This window comes from Dasypus novemcinctus, chromosome 6, assembly GCF_030445035.2.
Source record: "Dasypus novemcinctus isolate mDasNov1 chromosome 6, mDasNov1.1.hap2, whole genome shotgun sequence".
Classification (NCBI taxonomy): domain Eukaryota; kingdom Metazoa; phylum Chordata; class Mammalia; order Cingulata; family Dasypodidae; genus Dasypus; species Dasypus novemcinctus.
In genome coordinates this window covers 104,816,648-104,834,430 of record NC_080678.1, presented here as the reverse complement: position 1 = coordinate 104,834,430, position 17,783 = coordinate 104,816,648, and positions in this window count along the sequence as shown.

The following is a 17,783-nucleotide window of genomic DNA, read 5'->3' as shown; positions in this document are numbered from 1 at the left end:
CCCAATCCATCAAGGGTACCAAGGCACTAGAGTGAATAAAGCAAACGGAAGGTGATTTTAGAAGAAATAAGTATCTTCAGAGGCATGAGAGTTTACCCAGCCCATGAAATGAAAATACACAATTCTGAAAATAAAATTCTTAGAGATCTTGGAGGTGAGAAATTTTCTTATCAGAATACGTGGAAGACGCATTGGGCAGAGCCGGGGTAGCTCAGCATTTGAGTGCGTGCTTTGCATGTATGAGATCCCGGGTTCAATCTCTGGTACCTCTTAAAAAAACGAAACTCATTGGATGTTTCAATAGCACAATGACGTGAGGGAAGAGTTAATGAGCTGGAAGGGGAGATCAGGGAATACTTGCAGAACTGAGGGTGGAAAAAGCTGACAAGATGCCCAGTGGTCCACCAACTTCCAGCCCCACTTCTTGAGAGCACAAGGCTGGAGCACGTGGCACGCAGCTCACTTCTGCAGTGAATGTGGTGGAGGGTATGCCTGCCGCTGCTGGACTTGTGCCTGGGGGGAGCCTGCTCCCTGCTGCCCCCTCTTCCTTTGGCCATAGCTGGCTGTGACCAAGCAGGTGAGGATGACACACCAGGGAAGGTCCAAGAAACGAGATGGAAGGACCTTGGGTTACCCAAATGATGGTGTGGGGTGAAGATGCCCCCCAACCTGGAATGCTCACCCTAGATATTTATGTGAGGGAAGAAATACATTCTGTGTCTTAAATCATGATATTTGGGGGCTGTCTTTGTTATTACAGTATAATTCTTATGTAAATAATAGAGAAAGGATAGAAGAAAAGTAAGCAATGGAGGGTAGTTTCAAACCCTTTCTCATGGAATTACAAGCAGATAGAAGAGAAAGAAGGAATAAGAAGAAATAATCAAATGAAACATGAAATAAAGTATCTAAGAGCTGAAGAAAGTCAAGACTCTTTAAATTTTAAAGGCCTACCGAGTGCAAAGCAAGATGGAAAAATAAGATAGCCACACTTAGGTGCTATATTAGTCAGCCAGAGGGGTGCTGATGCAAAATACCAGAAATCTGCTGGGCGTTGTAAAGTGTATTTATTTGGGGTAGGGGCTTACAGATACCAGGCCATAAAGCATAAGTTACTTCCCTCTCCAAAGTCTATTTGGAGCAAGATGGCTGTTGATGTCTGCGAGGGTTCACGCTTCCTGGGTTCCTATGTTCCCGGGGCTTGCTTTACTCTGGCTTCAAGGTTCCTTCCTTCCTGGCGCTGGCTTCTCTTTCCTCTGCATGCTGACTTCCCAGGGCTCCAGCTTAAGTCTTCAGCATCAAACCCCAAAATCAAAACTCCAACATTAAAAGCCCCTCACATCAAAAGCTCCAACTCTGTCCTTTGTCATGCCTTTTGTCTGTGAGTCCCCACCCCTTGGTGGTGCCCTAATGACGTGGCCCAATCAAAGCCCTCGTCATAACTCATTCATGCCCAGTAATACAGCAGATGACAAACATAATCCAATACCTATTTTTGGAATTCATCAATTATACCAAACTGCTACAGATGTCTTGGTGACATTTCTGACATGAGAATATAGAGAAAATCCTTCAAAGGGGAGGAACATTAATAAATAACTTAAAAATGAGAGTTAAATTAATGTCAGTTTTCTCATTTTGCTACACTGGATGCAAAAGACAATGGAGCAGCAGCTTTGAAATTCTGAGAGAAAACCACTTTGTACGTAATTCCGTATTCAGCCAATCTATAAGCCAAGTGTGAGGCTGTGAGGGCAAAATAAAGATATCTTAAGACATGAAAGTCTGTTTGCCATTGACCTTCTTACTTATAAATCTTATTTGAAAGAATGGTCATAGGATGTACTTCAGCAAAAAGAAATAGGAATCCAAGAAAAAGATGTGTAATACAAGAAATGGTGTGAATAAATATACTGGTAAAGCTTTATTATTCCAAATAATTATTGATTACATTGTTAATATAATATAACAATTATATTATAATAACTAAAGCAATCTGAGAATAATATTCCATATAATCATGGCATTGGGGGAGGTGATGAGGGAAGTAAAATCATGTTAAATATGGATATAATAATAAAATTTTTTCCTTGAGAAAGAAAAGAATGAAATTAGAAATGCAAATTTGCTTTTACAAGCAGAATCAAATTTAATTAATGGGAAATTATGCAGCAAAGCACTTGGGTCTAAAAATACTTTATTTAGGCAATGTGTTGTAACTCACCTCCTCTGTGCTGTTATGAAAATGGAAGGATGCAATATATTTGTCATCCGGTGACCTAAAAATATATAGTATCAGTTTGTTAACAAATCAGAGTGAGGTGAAGATCTTAAGTAAAATTAAAATTTACTCTGTTCTAATTTTGTCAAAAATCATAGATCCATTCTGTTGTGTTTCTTGATATTCAACATCAACATGTAAGAACACTTTTGTTACCCTGCTATTTTTCATAGAGTATGTCTTTACACGTCTAAATATAATTTCTCAACTCCTAAGTATGCATGAACATCCAGGGTTTGGAATATGTTTTAGTCAATTCTGCAAAACAGTGGAGGTACTGGTTGTTCATAAGTTGCAACTATCATTAATTACTTCAGATGTAATTGAACTCACTACAGGGTAATTGAACCCACTTCCTTTGCTTCTTTCCTGTTAATAACTAGGTTTTTCCCCCACAGTGTTACTTCTGGAGATTGAGGCAGCTATTTATTCTGCTAATTCTCCCTGCTATATCTATTTGATACAAACTTGTGTTAGAAACAAGTGCTACGCGCAGAGTGCACCCCATAAGGAGAGTCACCCAGCGTGAAAAAAGTGCAGCCTGCCCAGGATGGCACTGCATACACAGAGAGCTGACACAACAAGATGATGCAACAAAACGAGACACAGATTCCGGGTGCTGCTGACAAGAATACAAGTGGACACAGAAGAACACACAGCAAATGGACACAGAGAACAGACAACTGGGGGGGGTGGCAGGGAAGGGGAGAGAAATAAATAAATAAATAAAGAACAGTGCTAAATAAAAAAATTAAAAATAGTGATTACATCTTGGGAAGTGGATGTGGCTCAAAGAGTTGGGCACCTGCCTACCACACAGGAGGTCCCGGGTTTGCTTCCCAGTGCCTCCTAAAAAAGAAAAAGAAGAGGAGCAGACACAGAGAGCAGACGGTGAGCACAAACAATGAGGGGAGGGAAGAAATAAATAAATACGGCGTCGGACTTGGCCCAGAGGTTAGGGTGTCCGTCTACCACATGGGAGGTCTGCGGTTCAAACCCTGGGCCTCCTTGACCTGTGTGCAGCTGGCCCACGTGCAGTGCTGATGTGCGCAAGGAGCGCTGTGCCACGCAGGGCTATCCCTGTGTAGGGAAGCCCCACGCGCAAGGAGTGCGCCCCATAAGGAGAGCCGCCCAGAGTGAAAGAAAGTGCAGCCTGATCAGGAATGGCGCCACACACACGGAGAGCTGACACAACAAGATGACGCAACAAAAAGAAACACAGATTCCCATGCTGCTGACAACAACAGAAGCAGACAAAGAAGATGCAGCAAATAAACACAGAGAATAGACAACTAGGGTGGGGCGGGGAGGGGAGAGAAATAAATACATAAATCTTTAAAAAAAAAAAAGAAAGAAAGAAAATTTTTTAAAATCTTGAAAAAAAGAGTGACCACATTAAATGCTGGGGATGATGGGGGAGAAACTGGACCACTCATAAGTTGCTGGTGGGGAGAAGCGGACTTGGCCCAGTGGTTGGGGCGTCCGTCTACCACATGGGAGGTCCGCGGTTCAAACCCTGGGCCTCCTTGACCCATGTGGAGCTGGCCCACACGCAGTGCTGATGGGCGCAAGGAGTGCCCGGCCACGCAGGAGTGTCCCCTGAGTAGGGGAGCCCCCCACACAAGAAGTGCACTCCGTAAGGAGAACCTCCCAGCATGAAAGAAAGTGCAGCCTGCCCAGGAATGGTGCCGCACACATGGAGAGTTGATGCAGCAAGATGATGCAACAAAAAGAGACACAGATTCCCGGTGCGGCTGCCAACAGAAGTGGACGAAAACAAGAACAAGCAGCAAATGGACACAGAGAGGACAACTGGGGTGGGGCGGGGAAAGGGAGAAAAATAAATAAAATATATCTTTAAAAATGAAAGTTGCTGGTGGGAATATGAAAGGGGACTGCCACTCTGAAAAAAGTTTTTCATTTTCTGAAAATAATGAAACATGCACCTACCAGACTAACCAGAAATTGCATACGTGGGCATTTATTCCAGAGAAATGAAAGCGTATGTTCTCACTAAAAATTGTACACAAATGTCTATAGCAGCTCTATTCATAGTAGCCATGAACTGGAAAACGCTCAGATATCCATTAACAGGTGAGTGGTTAAACCAACGGTGGGGTAGCCATACCAGGGAGTGTTGTTCAACAGAAAGGGACAAACTATTGCTACATGCAGCCACTTGGGTGAGCCTCCAGGGATTTATGCTGCTTGAAAAAAAAGTCAACCCCCAAAGTTTACATACTGTATGACTCCATTGCTATTAACATTCTTGAAATAACAAAATTGCAGAAATGGAGGACAGGTGAGTGGTCATCAGGTGCTAAGGAAGGGGGTGGGAGCAGGAGTGATGTGGGTGTGGATATAAAAGGACAATAGGTGATGGAAATGGCCTGTACCTTGGCTGCAGCAATGCCAGTGTCCTGGCTGTGACGCTGGACTAGAATTTACAAGATGTTGCCACTGGAGGAGAACTGGTAAACGGTGCAGAGGATCCCTGTATCATTTCTTACTAGTGCATGTGAACCTGAAATGAGCTCAAAATTAAAAGTTTAACTGTAAAAACATGCTTTGGAGACTTTCTCTACCTACTGCTCAATTCAGAATTTTGTTTCTCTGACATTAATGCTCTTTTCTTGTTTGGGGTGGGATATAGATGGGAAATAACACTAGACATCCATCAAACAAAGTTCAAATATTTCTATTAAAATATAGGAGTAGCTAGAAAAATAGGAATGAGATGTGAAGCTCCAAACCTCCAGAGAGATTTAAAAGATACATAGGAAAAGAAAAACATATAAAAGCATAAAGCACGGTAAACAGATTGCCTAAAATGAGATTGCTAGGAATAAACCCAAACACATCAATAATTGTCAGAAATATAAATGGGTTAACTTACTCTATTAAAAGAGTGAGATTCAGATAAGATATAACACCCAAATTCAGTTATGAGCTTGTTATAAGGGACTCTTAAAACAAGGCAGGGAAGCTGATGTGGCTCAAGCAATTGAGCTCCTGTCTACCATAAAGGAGGTCAGTTTCCAGTGTTCATTTTCCAGTGTTCCTAGAGAAGACAGCAATGGGCAGGAGCAGCAAGGTGAAGCAACAAGATGATGCAACAAGAGACACAAGAAGAAAAACATAATGAGAGACCCAACAAAGCAGGGAATGGAGGTGGCTCAAGTGGTTAGTTGCTTCCCTCCCATATCAGAAGTTTCAGGTTCGGTTCCTGGTGCTTCCTAAAGAAACAAGGAAGACGAACAGGCAAAGCAAGTGCAAACAACCAGAAGATTGGGAGAAATAAATAAATAAAAAATAAAACAAGGCAGAAGGTAAGGTGTTGAGAAAGGTTATAGGCAGTTGTTATAGGTAAAGCTGATATTAATCAATATTGCAGATCAAATGGGTCATAAATATATATGTCTAGTATGTATAATATGTGGTCATTAGATTATAAAATGCATCAGATTCTGAGCAGGCTACCTTTTTGGGGAGAGACTACTATATAATAGAATTGGAGTTTTAATTATGAGCTGCTGTCATGTTTGGATCTGGCAATTTGCTCAGGCAGTTTACGTACATCTAGATATGGGACTGATAGCATGAAATGTTTTTTATGTCCACCTGATCCTCTGGAACCTTCAAGAATCCACATCTGTAAATGCTTCAGGAATTCTGTGTGTCCCAGAAGATGGTTCACGTCCAACTGCTGACAAGAACGAAGACCACCCAACCACCTGAGGGAAACTGCTCTAGGGAAAGGGTAGTTTCTGAGCTTAGTTTTTCCATGAGAAAATGGGATGGGGATGCTTTTATCATATCAATTAAAAATTGCCTGTGGGAAAAATGAATGGGACTCGATAATAAAGGAAGATAGGGAGAATTTTCATGGTTAACTTTAATACAGTGGAAGCAAATCCTGGTTTCTTTACTATTTCTGGAATTGTGTGATTTCCTGTGATAGACTAGGTAGTTGTTCCAACCTCTTGCTCTCCCCACTGCCGCCCACGGGAGGAGTGTAGCCCTCCATTCTACTAATGTTGGGAGGCCTCGAGGACTTGCTTTGCCCTCAGGGCGGGGAGCGTGCACCTCCTAGCCCCTTGATTTTGTGCTCAGCTATGCACCTTGCTTTCCCGGATGGGATGTTAGCAGGTGTGATTCAAGAAGGACTTGAAATGAGCTGGCAGAGCTGGGCTTGTCCTCTTGTACTGCCATCTCCACGAGCAAAGCTCCCTTTAAGTAGCTTCTTTCCTTTCAGCCTGAGCCCCAGACTGAGCACAGGTAGCCGAGGTCCAAGCCTAAACCTCAGGGAGGAGCCAAGGCCTCAGCTTGAAGCAGAGGTGCCCCACGGAGTCTAGATCAGCTGCCTCCCAACTGACTTGTAGGTATGTTTATATGCTACTGAGATTTTGTGTGTGTTTGTTACTCAGCAATAGCTGACTGATACATTCTGGCATCAGGCAAACTTGGTAAGACAACCTGAGATGGGGAGTCCAAAGCACACAGTTTATTTTACTATTTAATATCCCATCTGCATCAATTTCAGGAGTTTCTGGATCAAAAATCTTTTCATAAAATGTCTTAGCTGAACTCTGAATCAAATGTCCAGCACATATAGGTGTCTTAAAATATTAGTTGAATGGCTACAGACTGTTCAAATGAATCTCTGTGGTCCCAGAAGGCAGGGACAAGGATTTGGAAAGTGGACATGCAGAGGGTAAGCTGGACTTCTGTGCTGTTTCTTCCCTGATGTCCTCCAAAGAGGGGCACTGACCAGTCTGAGCTGATGAGCCCACTAGGTTAACAGAAGACAGAGAATAAAGGCCTCCAGGGGGGAAGTGAACTTGGCCCAGTGGTTAGGGCATCCGCCCACCACATGGGAGGTCTGCGGTTCAAATCCTGGGCCCCCTTGACCCATGTGGAGCGGGCCCATGTGCAGTGCTGATGTGCACAAGGAGTGCCCTGCCATTCAGGGGTGTCCCCCGCAAAGGGGAGCCCCACGCACAAGGAGTGCGTCCCGTAAGGAGAGTCGCCCAGTGCAAAAGAAAGTGCAGCCTGCCCAGGAATGGTGCCGCCCATACGGAGAGCTGACACGTCAAGATGATGCAACAAAAAGAAACACAGATTCCTGGTGCTGCCGATAAGGATAGAAGCAGTCACAGAAGAACACACAGAGCAGACAACGGGGGCGGCGGGGAGGGGGTAAGAAAAATAAATAAAAAATAAATCTTAAAAAAAAAAGGCCTCTAGGGGAACCAAGTCCCTTTGTTCTTGTGTCTTTGGTCCTCCCTGTCAAGGAGAAGTGCTGAGAGGAGGTGGTGAGATTTGTGGTCAGGGATTGGGTGGCGGGGATCTAGTGGCAGGTGGCCAACGGGCCCCTCCCCTCTTTCTTCCTGGCTGGTGGGCATGTTTGATGGGACCCTCCATGACCCTGGCCCACTCTCAGTAGAGAGGAGGGGGCAGGGGGTGAGGGAGGTGGTGCGAGTGAAGGGTGGTTTCACTCTGGAGAGAGGCAAGGCAGCTGTCTGGGGTGGGAGCAGGCACGGTGTCGGCTGCCCAGCTGACATCCCTTATCTTTCTTTCCTGTGGCCTGAAAGGTTATTTTACAACCCAGTCTCTTTATGGCCTCAGCAGGGAGCAAAGACAAAGAACAAGGATTCCTCAGGGGCTGGGGAGCCTCCCCCAGAGCAGGTGCGCCCTTTTTAACATGCAGGCTCGGACCTCTAGTTAGAGACCCCTCCTTAGAGGGTCCCCTCTCCACCAGAGAGGTGGCCAGACCCTCATCTCCACCCTGACCCTGACCCAGAAGGGGGTCCCTCCCTCGCGTCTCCCTTCTGCATGGCTTTGTGAGGGGGTTTATTTTGGGGTGATGAAAATATTCTAAAATGGATAATGGTGATGGTGAATATACTAAAACCCAGTGAGTTTTAAGGTATGATGAGTTATATCTCAATAAATCTGTTAAAAAACAAAACCCAACAGATTAGAAACCGTGTCCATATTCCTTAATTCTCTGCTGCCTTGCCAGTCTAGAAGGGGTCTGAACCGTTCTTGACCCCATTTTACAGAGGATGGAACGGGGCTGCATGGCTGTTACCAACCTTCCTTGTCTTCTGTGCTTGTGGGGTTTCAGGTCATTTCTTTTATTTCTTCTTTTCTTCTTAGAATTGCAACTCTTAATTCTTTTTAAATAGAGAGGAGTTTAGAGAGGGAAACAAACAAACAAAAATACCCTGTCACCCTATCATTCAGATAACTCCTGTTGACACTCTTTCCACCCCCCCGCCCAGTTTTAGTTCTGAAGGTTACTAATTCAACTTTAACTTCTATTTATTTCCACGAAGGTGAAGACATTCTCTCAGACTCTGATTTGTCTATTTATTTTATTTAATTCATCTCAAAGTTAGAGAGAAGTTACAAGTGAGGATGAAGAACTTTTTTTTTTTTTTTGAGGTATGGGGGCTGGGCATGAACCCGGGGACCTCTTAAGTGGGAACCTGATGTTCAACTTCTGAGCCACATCAGCTCCCCTGAGTTGGTTTTTTCATTTGTTTGCTTGTTGTTGTTTTCAGGAGGCACTGGGATCCAAACCTGAGGCCTCCCATATAGGAAGCAGGTGCTCAGCTGTTTGAGCCACATCCACTCCCCTTCATTCTCTCCTTGACTTTCATAGCCTGGACACATTTAAAGGTTATAGGCCCAGCATTCTGGAGCATGTCCCTCACTTTGGGTCATTCTGATATTTCCTCAGACTTGGATTCAGGCTATGCATCTTTGGCAGGAATATCACAGAAGCAATGCTGCGTTCTTCTCTTCCCACCATACCACGGGACCTGATTTCACCTCCAGCATTTGTGCATTTGTGATAGAGCCCACTTTGATCTCTAGAGTATTTTGTGGCAAGGGGCTTTGAAAAGATGTACATATCTTGTTCCCATCAAATTTTCACTACATCACTGTATCACAGTAGACTCACAGATTTCTAATTTATTCCATGTGTTATTATCCATTACTGTTGCCATTTATTCTGATACACATGTTGACCCAGATTTGGCCATTGAGGGTTCCTTTGAGCTGGATTTTGTATCTCGTTGATATACCTCTATTGTTCTTTGACCACTTTGTTACTTTCTAGCTACCAAAGATTTTTCAGGTTCATCTTGTGTTTTCCCAGCTCCAGGCCTGAGATGAACCATTTTCTGAAAGAGCCTTAGAACTTTTTCATAGAGAACAGCATCTAGAAGCCATGATATGAGAGCTAGGGGTGCTCATTGCTATCGGGGTGTGGCTGCTCCTGGACAGAGCAAGGAAATTTATCAGTCTATATATGTATACACACATATCAATAGCTACCTATATATTTTGAAGACCATGAGTTTATACCAAAACCTCCCAATCTAATTCAATACCACAGGGTTCATTCTGTTTTTCTCTTTCTGTTTGTGTTATCCTTCTCCATCAGTGAGAAAACTGGTGCACATTATCCTTAATATATTTTCTTGAATTGATTGATCCCCCAGCATATAACTAGTCTCTCACAGAACTCCCCCCTGCCAACCTCTCTCACCCCTCACCTGCCCGCTCCCACCTCACTCTGCTTGGCCTCTGAAGCTCTGCACCTGGCCGTCTCCTTCTCTTGGGTGGTCACCCCTTCACAACACCTGGGCTCTGACACCCTGTGCTGGCCTGCTGATCCCCTGGCTCTGAAACCCCATGTCTGACCACCACCCCATAAGGTGCTGTCCTTAGTGAGCTTGGGAGGTAAAGTGTGTCCATGAGTGGAAGACAGTAATTGTAAAGCTGTCAATTCTCTCTAGATTTATGGGAACAGTTAACACTGTTCACAATCAAATTCCCACTTAGGGCTCAAACCTCAGACTCTGTGCTGGCCTTAAACTCTTTCCACTCTTCCTTGACCTTCTCTCCAGCACTTTCTCCAAATAAGTGGTCTTAAATCTCTTTCAAGGCCCGCCTCTCTGTCACAAACAGGTTTCCTTTCCTTTCCATCATCTCTCAGACTTCACCACGGCCACCAAGCTAACTGCAGGCCCTGTCCCTGTCAAAGTGGCCATTGGCCCCTGGGCAGGTGGAGTGAGGAAGCCAAGTCCTTTTGACTTAGAAATGGTTGTCTTCAAAGGTAGGAGAAAGACGGGACTTGCAGGAAATTCTGCAGAAATGAGACAAGGAGAGAAAAATAAAGGTGGTTTGAATGCTGAGCTCCTTCCCTTCCATTCCCAAGCAATAATTTTCATCCACTGGTATACCTGAAGGAGGAGGAGCCAGCTGAAGTGGGGGGTACTACACTACAACTGTGTGGTAGACTGTTTGCAAAGATGGTGGCAAAAGGTCCTTCCATTTGCCAGGTACCCACTCTTTGGTAATGTAACTTTGCTCTCAGTTTATTTCCCTTGAATCTGGGCTGTTGGTGGGACATGCTGTACCCAATTGGAAAGCATAAGTGATTTTGCGTGACCTCTGACTCTAGGTGCCAAGAGGTCTTGCAGCTCCCACGCCTTCTGTCTTAGAAGGCTGCTGTCACCATGTGAAGGAGCCTGGATTAACCTCCCTGAGGTTGGATAAGAAACCACAAGCAGATAAAGACCTTGCCAACAGCTGACACCTCTGGCCAGATATGTGAGGGAGGCCATCTGAAGCCACACGGATGACCCTGAGCCCCAGAATCATGTCTTTAGCCACTAGGTCTTAGGGGCAGTTTTGTTCCCAGCAGTAGATAACTGATACAAATTCTGTATTCTTGATTGGGATTCACTTGGACCTATGGAGGCCAGATTTCAGGGAATCATCACAAGCATGGAGAAGGGATTTATCAAAAAGGAAGAATGAGACAAGCCTGGTTAGCAGGATTCTGCAGCAGGGTCAGGCATCCAGGGGGAGATTGGTTCTGAGGGCAGCTTTGTAGCTAGCACTGTGTGCCCACTCCAGGGGGAGCAAAGTGACTGTGGGGGAATTGGGAGTCTCTACAGGTCTGTGACACTTCGGGGCTAGGCCAGCCTAGCACCAGGCACAGCAGAGCAAGAGAGGGACTCTCCCCTGCTGCTGAAGTCGTGCTCCCAGCCCCGGCGGGGCCAGAGTGTCAGTGGCTGGAATCTCTCAGCAGAGGGCCAGGCTTCCAGGGGTGGGAAGAATGTATGTGGCCAGCTTTGCATCCTTCTGCCCCAAAGCTGTAAACATGCCCCCTTTCAGGTGGTCCCTTGTGGAGAATGTGGCAGAGGTAGGGGGTGCAGATCCGTGGCCCCCAGCTGTGATGGTACCAAGGATGGATCTGTGGGGACCGTAGACATTCCTAGAAATGTGTGGGCACATCAATTTTCAAGGTCCCAAGCAAGAGGGGCTCGTACTGGAATACACTGGATATTTATGACACTGGGTTCAGTGGCTGGGGGGCCTGGGGACCCTTAGGCTAGAGGTACTAACATTTTGGGAGGACCGACCACGAATCAGGCCAGCACATGGAGACTGTTGGGTCGCATGTACATCGACTTCACCAGACGGGCATTATCAGGACACCTGTTCAGATGGAGACGTCCGTTCACAGAGGCTGAGTTCCTTGGCTATGTCACCCAGCTTGTCAATGGCAGAGTCTGGAGTTGAGACAGGTCCGCTGCCTGTCCGGCAGTGTGTGGCTTCTCGCTTTGATCTCTAAGACATGGCTCCTGAATTAAGCTGTGTTTCTCATCCAGCACCCTCAAGGTGACCCTGAGAGGGAGGGACAGTGGCGGAGCGGGAAGGAGGAGGTTGGGTGCAGTTCCAGGGGCAGCCACCAGGGGTCGGGCAGCACCCCGCTCTGCCAAGGTTCTTGGAAGTCCTTTCCTTAGGGCCCCTTGACAAAGGCCCAGAGAAGCATCCCTGCCAATGCGTGCCACTTCCTCTCTCACTATGGCCTCCTCCCCACCTTTGGATAGGCCTTTTCCTTCAGGGGAAGAAGTCATGGGGACCGAGAGGTCATGGCTCAAGAGAATGTAAAGAATTTCTTGACCTCTAAAAGAAAGGTCCTATTTGTGAAGGTTTTTAAAAAGTAGTGCATTGTAGCAGCAGATAGACAGGGCAGTGCTGCTCACCGCTAAAGGACGAGACTGTTCCAACAAAGGTCTCATTTCCCTTTCTTCTTGCACATCTGGAAAGCGTAGATGTGTGAGTAGATAATAATAGAGTTATAAGGAAACAGCTCTAAAGCTAACAATTGGCCCATATTGAGCACTTAGAATAAGCCAGCGATTTACATGTCTATTCATTTTATTCTCGCAAGCATGCATTTTTAACAGGGTCAGTCACTCCCCAAGTTCCTGCCGTGGGTGATGGTGAGATGGAGGGACTGATGGAGGGATGATGGCAGGATGGAGGAAATCAATATGGAGGGATGATGGTGGGATGGAGGGACGAGTGATGGAGGGATGATGGTGGAATGGAGGGACGAGTGATGGAGGGATGATGGCAGGAAGGAGGGACGAGTGATGGAGGGGTGGTGGGATGGAGGGATGAGTGATGGAGGGTGATGGTGGGATGGAGGGACAAGTGATGGAGGGATGATGGTGGGATGGAGGGACAATGATGGAGGGGTGATGGTGGGATGAAGGAAATCAATGATGGAGGGATGATGGTGGAATGGAGGGATGAGTGATGGAGGGATGATGGCAGGAAGGAGGGACGAGTGATGGAGGGGTGGTGGGATGGAGGGACGAGTGATGGAGAGTGATGGTGGGATGGAGGGACGAGTGATGGAGAGATGATGGCGGGATGGAGGGACAAGTGATGGAGGGATGATGGCAGGGTGGAGGAAATCAATGATGGAGGGATGATGGCGGGATGGAGGGATGAGTGATGGAGGGATGATGGCAGGAAGGAGGGATGAGTGATGGAGGGGTGGTGGCCAGATGAAGGAATGAATGATGGAAGGATGATGGCGGGATGGAGGGATGAGTTTTGGAGGGGTGGTGTCTGGATGAAGGAATGAATGATGGAGGGATGATGGTGGGATGAATGACTGACTGGCTGCTGGAGATGAGCATCCTTACAGTCAGGCTCTTTCAGACCTGGCTTGGGCTGGTCATGGAAAAGCTCTGGTGTAAAGAGGGCACAGCAGGAGAAGGAGACTCCGGAGGCAGTGCTTCTCTCTCCCTGATGGGTTGGCTGTGGAGGGCAGGGCAGGGGGTGGCAGGGTGGAGGCGGCAGGGTGAGGGCCTGGCTGGGAGGGCTGGGGGAGGCCAGTGGGGAAGCTCCAGGCTCTCACCCAGGGACCCAGTGATGACTAACATGGTCGGTGGGGATGAGAGTGAGCCCCGCCTGGCGGAGGACATAGGGGTTAGAGTGGGGTTGCTCATCAGGAAGGACATGCGTGAGATTCCGAGGGTGCAGTGTGCACCTGGGGGGCAGGGATGCCGCGCAACCTAGCGCGTGTTCCGCCGCTGGCGATGGACAGCCCTGGAAGCTCCCAGAGTGGCCCTGCCTGAACCGCTCTCTCCTTCTCATTTGCCTCCCTCTTCCCAGTGCCCCGTGGGCCCCTGGAATACGCTGGAGGCAGCAGAAAGGCCACGGGCACTCCAGCTGGTACCCCCGTCCTGCACCCGCCTCTGCCTGCTCTGTGTCCCTCGGTTCTTCACCTGCTTCTGCTCTGCCTACAGGGTTGGCCTCGGTGGATCCCTGATTCTGGCCCCAAATCCCTGCTCAGAGCTGAGGAGTCATTTTCTCCCTGCACCAGGCCAGAACATTCCATGGACCTCATGATGCTGGAAAGTAGAGCCGCCCCGGCAGACGTGGGCCCTGGGAAGGGTGCCTGTCCCCACAGCGTCTGCCCCTGAGGCCGAGGCTGTGCTCGTGCAGCGAGAACCCTCTGCCCACCTCCTGCCTGTGGCATCCAGGCTGGCCCACTGGGCCCTGCTGTGGGAATCTTGGCAAAGTGTGGGCTCTCCTTCCAACGATGATTCTTAAAACAATGCCCAAATTTCATTTCAACAGGTAGTAGCAGCACTAGCCAAGGTCATTCGTTTCCCAAATCCCACCCACTAGGCAGCTGACAGGAGACCCGGTCCACCTGACAGGTGAGCCCTGCAGCAGCTGCCAGCCTCCATCCCTGACCTTTCGGGCCAGCTCACCAGTCTCGCTGGCTTCATTGCCCCCACACCCCCCTGACCTCCCTGGACTTGGACAAGTCCAGTGTAGCCTGGCCCTCCCCTCCCGGCTTTGCCTGGCCTGGGACCAGCCCCTTTCTTGCTCCCTACCATATCTTCTCTCCTTTGTGCACAAAACCTCCTTTCTCCTCCACATTTTTCAAAAACTGCCCAGGCATGTTGGCTCCAGAATTGAAACCTGGGTGTCTAGTCTGATCCAACTTCTCCCTGCAGCACCCACAGGCCGTGGTGTATAAGGCACTGAGCCAGGCTTCCGAGTTCGCCTCCCCCCATGCCCTCCCCACACATCGGGGCTCTCCTTGGTTTTTCTCAATTTTCTGACCCCTCTGCACAGCCCCAGGCGCTTGGGCCCTCCTGCTGCTCTCCATTTCTGCTTTTCAGATCACTCTCTCAGTCTTCCAGTTCTCAGTCTGCCAGTCTTCTTGGTTAAGGGATCCTGTAATGCTCATCAGCAGATTGCTCTGAGAGCTACTTTCCAGAAAGGGTTGAGACCCTATGTCGTGAGATTGCACAACTTCTCCCCAAGGTCCTTGTAGCAGTTTGATACTATTGATGAATTCCAAAATGAAATATTGGATTGTTTGTAAACTGATCTTTTCCTCTGGGCATATGAGATTTTATTGGATCATGTCAGCAGGGCATTGAGTACCTGCCCCTTGGTGGGTGGGGACTCACAGATGAAAGGGGATCTTAATGTGGTGGGTTCATAACGTTGGAGTTTGATGCTGAAGTCTTAAGCTGGGGCCCTGGGAAGAAAGCTCATGGAGGAAAGAGAAGCCAGCCCCTGGAAGAGAGGAAGCTTGAACCTGGAGAGAAGCAAGACCCTGGAAGAGAGGAACCCAGGAAACGTGAACCCTGGCAGATGTCGGCAGCCATCTTGCTCCAAATAGAGTTTGGTGAGGGAAGTAACTTATGCTTTATGGCCTGGTGTCTGTAAGCTCCTACCCCAAATAAAAATCCCCATAAAAGCCAACCAATTTCTGGTGTTTTGGGGCAGTCACCCCTTTGGCTGACTGATACAGACCTAAACATCTCTGTTTAGGTCTCTCCCTAGCACCCACATCAAAGAAAGAGCCACCCCTCTGCTCCCCACAGTTTTCCGAGCTTGCTTCTTCTGCTGGAAGGAAAACCAGTTTTGGAGACTGATCGGGGTTCACAACCAACTACGATCTTTTATAGCTATGTGTTCTTGGGCAAATCATTTAATTTTTTTGAGCTGCAGTTTCCTAATCTGTAAAATGGAGATAATAGTCCCCACTTCCCAGTGAGTGTGTGTGTGTGTGTTGAATAATAGGCATAAAAATCTCAACAGGTGGTGGCCCCTCATTAAAGCGAGCTAATGCTGGTTCTGCTCCGCTAAGCCTCACTGTCCCTTGCGCTTCTCTTTGCCCTTTCTTTCTGCCTTGCCTCTCCCAGCTCCTGGGGTTTGCAGGCACTCCATGGTGCTCCTTGGCCTGCAGCTGCCTCCCTCTGCCTCCCCGTCCCCATCTGCTCTTCTTCTGATGTCTGTCATTCCATTGCTCTTTTTTTTTTAAAGATTTATTTTATTTATTTATTTCTCTCCTCTTCTCCCCCCGACCCCAGTTGTCTATTCTCTGTGTCTATTTGCTGCGTGTTTTTCTTTGTCCTCTTCTGTTGTTGTCAGCAGCAAAGGAATCTGTGTTTCTTTTTGTTGTGTCATCTTGTTGTGTCAGCTCTCCGTGTGTGCAGCACCATTCCTGGGCAGGCTGCACTTTCTTTCACACTGGGCAGCTCCTTATGGGGTGCACTCCTTGTGTGTGGGGCTCCCCTATGCAGGGGACACCCCTGTGTGGCACGGCACTCCTTGCGTGTATCAGCGCTGCACATGGGCCAGCTGCATATGGGTCAAGGAGGCCTTGGGTTTGAACCGCTGACCTCCCATGTGGTAGAAGGACACTCTAACCACTGAGCCAAGTCCGCTTCCCTGTTCCCTTGCTCTTGAATCTTTAATCTGAGCACTTTGGGAACTTCTCCATGGTCCGGGCACTTTAGCCACTTCCCAGCTGGGTGACCTTGACCATTTCAGGGAACCTATCTGCATGTTCTCCTTCTCTTAGGAAAACCCAAACAGGCCGAGGCACTGTGCTGCCAGGGCAGCTGTGAGAGATGACGGGACTGGACCGAAGAGAGTCGGACAGGGCTAGGGGTGGTCTTGGGGTCCTGGGCCTGCCTGACCTTCAGTCTGCAAAGGCACAGCTATCCCCTCCCCTGACCAGCACGGATTTATCAAGCACCTGCTCTGTTCGAGGTGCTGGGGATGCAGCACCTTGGCAGGCGGTCTTGGTTTCTCCCCCAGTGACCGCATACCCTTTACTTCCTCCGTCTCAGGGTCCCTGTTTGTGATATATCACGGAGCCTGTGCTCCCTAAAGACAAGCTCAGCCTCCTCTCCAGGGAGGAGTCCTGATGGGTCAGTGCCAGTCTTGGTCATCCTCTTCCACGTGGGTTTCAGGGCAAGCCCCTGGCCTGGTTCTGGACATTGGTACAAAGGGGGAAGTTGGCTACAGATTCTGGAAAAGATTCCAAGATGTGAGGGGAGAAAGTGCTTTGTCTTCCCACTGACATGGTGGGAAGATGCAAAGCTGGAGCTGCAGCCGCCTTCTTTAGTGTGAGGAGAACTCTAAAGACGTCAAGCCAGGGGTGTTAAGCTCCTGAATGCACATCTACTGGGGACATGTATGTCCTTCATTGTCCCAGTCACTTATCATTGGTTCTCCATCACATGCAGCTGAAAACCTCCCCTAGAAGCAGTAAGCAAGATGGGTAGAGTCCCAGGGAGATAGAAAATAGACATGCCAACAAAATAAATATACTACTTTAAAGTAAAAAATGATACTGTTATGAAGGCAAATGAAGAAGGTGAGGGGACCTAGAACGAGGAAGGCAGGGTTGTCAGGGATGGACTTTCAAAGATGACGCTTGAGCAGAGAGGAGGATGGTGTGGGAAAATCTGGGGAAGGAGCCTTCCAGCAGAAGGATAAACAAGGGCAAAGCCCATGCGAGAGAAACACCCTAGGCCCGTGGGAAGAATGGAAAGTACAGGCACAACAGGAGGGGATGGAATAAAGGGGATGGAGAGGTGGCAGGGTTAGATCACAGAGGATGACAAGAGCCAGGGGAAGACACACCGTGGTGTGCAGTGTGATGGGGATCCATGGGAAGCTTTAACCAGTGATGCCAGGCTCTGCTTTGGATTTGAAAAGGACAACCGTCATGGCCGGGTATGAATAGGCTGGCAGGGGTCAGCTGTCAAGGCAGGACCAGACCGGACCCCACTTCAGGGGAGAGCTGGGGTCATTGCAGGTTGGGGGGGGGTGGAGGTGCTGGTGAGGAGCCACC